This window comes from Pristiophorus japonicus, chromosome 23, assembly GCF_044704955.1.
Source record: "Pristiophorus japonicus isolate sPriJap1 chromosome 23, sPriJap1.hap1, whole genome shotgun sequence".
NCBI classification, from domain to species: Eukaryota; Metazoa; Chordata; class Chondrichthyes; family Pristiophoridae; genus Pristiophorus; species Pristiophorus japonicus.
Genome location: NC_091999.1, coordinates 21,298,033 through 21,302,156, shown reverse-complemented (window position 1 = coordinate 21,302,156; position 4,124 = coordinate 21,298,033). Strand labels below are relative to the sequence as shown.

At 43.3% G+C, this 4,124-nt stretch overlaps 1 non-coding gene across 1 annotated transcript; it reads left to right on the top strand.

Annotated features, from left to right (window-relative positions):
* Positions 1–280: 280 nt before the first annotated feature.
* On the top strand, positions 281–361 carry trnas-aga (transfer RNA serine (anticodon AGA)). Its single transcript has one exon. It is a non-coding gene; the product is annotated as a tRNA-Ser (tRNA).
* The last annotated feature ends 3,763 nt before the right edge of the window (positions 362–4,124 follow it).

Here is a 4,124-nt window from a genome sequence, read left to right as displayed (position 1 = left end):
ACAGTGATGAGTATCCCCGCCTGTCATGCGGGAGACCGGAGTTCAATTTCCCAACGTGGAGGCAATTGTTTCAAAAAATAGAATTTTACTTCTGTTTCTTGGTAGAGATACATTTTACAAAGTTCCAGAGCAATATCGAACTGTAAAAATACAGGTAGAGGAGATTGCCTCGTCCAGATTTTTAGCAAACGGAGAATTTTTCGGGAGTCTTTGGCCGTCTGCTGCACAGAGATGGATGACTGAGTTTTTTCTGAGTAAATATTAAAAAGGCAGCGACACAGTAGTCGTGGCCGAGTGGTTAAGGCGATGGACTAGAAATCCATTGGGTTATCCCGCGAAGGTTCGAATCCTGCCGACTACGATTCTCAGCACTTTTCATTCCATTTCACAATTTAACCAGTTCTCTGCCAAACTGATTCTGAGATGGATGGAATAACGTCCCACTCCTTTCAACACTGACATTTTCTTCTCATTTTTATATTCATTATTCATTATTCACGATACATCCGTTTCAAAAATCGCAAACATCAGTCAAAGTTGCGACAGTGATTCAGCCTGTCTATCCCTCGAGATGTCTAAGGCATCTGCGCATGCCCGTTGGTGCGTCAAATTTCTGGTTATGTGTGTGTGTGTGTCTGTGTCTGTCGATCGCTATATATGTCGCTGTGTATGTGCAACGGTTTGTGGAAATCATCACCAAGAATTTGGTATGTCCTGGAACTTATAAAAAGACTTGGGGAAAATAATACGGCTGTGAACTTTTGTATAGGCTTTGGTTCAGTGGCAGCATTCTCGACTGAATCGGGAGTTTGTGTGTTCAAGTCGCACTTCTGAGACTTGAGCATATCATCTTGGCTAACACTCAAGTGCAGCACTTGGGGAATTTTGCAATGTTGAAGCTGTTGACTTTCGGATGAAATGTTAAATTGAATCTCCGTCTCCACCCTCGGGTGGATATGAAAGTTCCCAGTGCATTACTCGAAAAAGAATAGGAGAGTTGCCCCCGTGTCAATATTACTAAAAATGTTCGTAAATGCTCACTGAAAGCCGGTGTGTATGTGTTTGTATGTGGGGTTGGGGTTGAAGCCCTGATTCTCATGGAGACAAAATCCAGGTGCACACAGGACCAGGACAGCCGAGGTTTCGGCGTTGGTTTTAAAATTCAATGGGTTTTTCCTGCGTGGGTTCGTACCCCACTCCTGGTATCTCTTTAATTTAACACGGATTTCCTCCCATTCTGATCAGTGAGACCGGATTTTCATCGGTTGAATCAGCAATTTTCTGTAACAATGTGACACTCTGAACCGATAATGAAATGAAATTGTGAAATGTATATGTGTTGCTCGGTCTCTAATTCTCTCTCTCTTCAGAGAGTTTTGTATGTGTTTGTATGTTTGAGTCTTTATCTCTCTCAGTCTGACTCACTCTGTCTGTCCCTGTTTCTCTGTCTCTCAATCTGTCTCTTTCTCACGGTACCACGTCTGTTCCAATGAGATTCTCTCAGACTCTTTGTCTGACTGGCTCTCTCTTTCCCATCATTTCGGTTTGTCCTTGTCTTTGCCTGTCTCTGTTAGTCCCTGCCTGCCAGCTGAGAAGTATTTCCATCATTTTCTGTTTTAGTCTCTATCGCTCTCTGTCTATCTGTCTCTCTCCTTGTCACTGTCTTTATCATTGTCTTTCTCTCACTCTTTCCCTTTCTCTCTTAATAAATCACACACACACATCTCTGTATATGAAAATGTTTGAATCTTTTTCTCACTCAGTCTGCCTCTCCTTCTCAGTCTCACACTTTCTGTCTCTCGTTGTCTCTATCTCGCTGTCTGTCTCTCCCTGTTTGTCGGTTTGTCTCTGTCTCTCAACGTGTCTGTCGACTTCTCATGGTGTCCAGTTCTGTTCACAGCTCGATTCCTGCTCTGACAGAGCTGGTACCCGTCAGTTCCTCGTTAGTATAGTGGTAAGTATCCCTGCCTGTCACGTGGAAAACCGGTTTTAATTCCCCTACGGGGAGGCAGTTGTTTCGAAATGCAGATTTTTACTTCTGTTTCTTGGTAGAGATTCATATTAAAAGTTACAGAGCAATATCGAACTGTAAAAATACAGTTAGAGGAGATTTTTAGCAAACGGAGAATTTTTTACAAGTCTTTGGCCGTCTGCTGCACAGAGATGGATGTCAGAGATTTTTCTGAGCAACGATTAAAAAGGCAGCAACACAGTAGTCGTGGCCGAGTTGTTGAGGAGATGGACTAGAAATCCATTGGGTTATCCCACCCAGGTTCGAATCCTGCCGACTACGATTCTCAGCATTTTTCATTCCATTTCACAATTGATCCAGTTCTCTGCCAAACTGATCCTGAAATAGATGGAATAACGTCCCACACCTTTCAACACTGACATTTTCTTCTCATTTTTATATTCACGATTCAATATTCACGATACATCCGTTTCAAAAATCGCAAACGTCAGTCAAAGTTGCGACAGTGATTCAGCCTGTCCATCCCTCGAGCTGCCTAAGGCATCTGTGCATGCTCGTCGGTGCGTGCAAATTTTTGGTTATGTGTGTGTCTCTGTGTCTGTCTATCTCTATATATGTCTCTGTGTATGTGCAACGGTCTGTGCAAATCATCACCATGAATTTGTTTTGTCCTGGAACTTATAAAAAAGACTTGGGGAAAATAATACGGTTGTGAACGTTTGTATCGGCTTTGGTTCAGTGGCAGCATTCTCGACTGAATCGGGAGTTTTTGTGTTCAAGTCGCACTCCTGAGACTTGAGCATTATCATCTTGGCTAACACTCAAGTGCAGCACTTGGGGAATTTTGCAATGTTGAAGCTGTTGACTTTCGGATGAATGTTAAATTGAAGCTCCGTCTGCACCCTCGGGTGGATATGAAAGTTCCCAGTGCATTACGCGAAAAAGTATAGGAGAGTTGCCCCCGTGTCAATATAACTAAAAATGTTCGTAAATGCTCACTGAAAGCCGATGTGCATGTGTTTGTATGTGGGGTTGGTGTTGAAGCCCAGATTCTCACAGAGACAGAATCCAGGTTCTCACAGGACCAGGATAGCCGAGTAGTTGAGACGTTGGCCTTAAAATTCAATGGGTTTTTCCCGTGTGGGTTCATACCCCACTCCTGGTATCTCTTTAATTTAACACGGATTTCCTCCCATTCTGATCAGTGAGACCGGATTTTCATCGGTTGAACCAGCAATTTTCTGTAACAATGTGACACTCTGAACCGATAATAAAATGAAATTGTGAAATGTATCTGTGTCGCTCGGTCTCTGCCTCTCTCTCTCTTTTCAGAGAGTTGTGTATGTTTGTATGTTTGAGTCGTTATCTCTCGCAGTCTGACTCACTCTGTCTGTCCCTGTTTCTCTGTCTCTCAATCTGTCTCTTTCTCACGGTGACACGTCTGTTCCAATGGGATTCTCTCAGACTCTTTGTCTGACTGGCTCTCTCTTTCCCACCATGTCTTTGCCTGTCTCTGTAAGTCCCTGCCTGTAAGCTGAGAAGTATTTCCTTCATTTTCTGTTTTAGTCTCTATCGCTCTCTCTCTATCTGTCTCTCTCCTTGTCACTGTCTTTATCATTGTCTTTCTCTCACTCTTTCCCTCTCTCTCTCAATAGATCACACACACACATCTCTGTATATGTATATGTTTGAGTCATCTTCTCAGTCTCACACTTTCTGTCTCTCGTTGTCTCGATCTCGCTGTCTGTCTCTCCCTGTTTGCCGGTTTGTCTCTGTCTCTCAATGTGTCTGTCGACTTCTCATTCTGTCCAGTTCTGTTCACAGCTCGATTCCTGCTCTGACAGAACTGATACCCGTCAGTTCTTCGTTAGTATAGTGGTGAGTATCCCCACCTGTCACGCGGCAGATCGGGGTTCAATTCCTCTACGGAGAGGCAGTTGTTGCAAAATGCAGATTTTTACTTCTGTTTCTTGGTCGAGATTCATGTTGAAAAGTTCCAGAGCAATATCGAACTGTAAAAATACACGTCGAGGAGATTGCCTCGTCCAGAATTTTAGCAAACGGAGAATTTTTCAGGAGTCTTTGGCCGTCTGCTGCATAGAGATGGATGACTGAGTTTTTTCTGAGTAACGATTAAAAAAGCAGCGACACA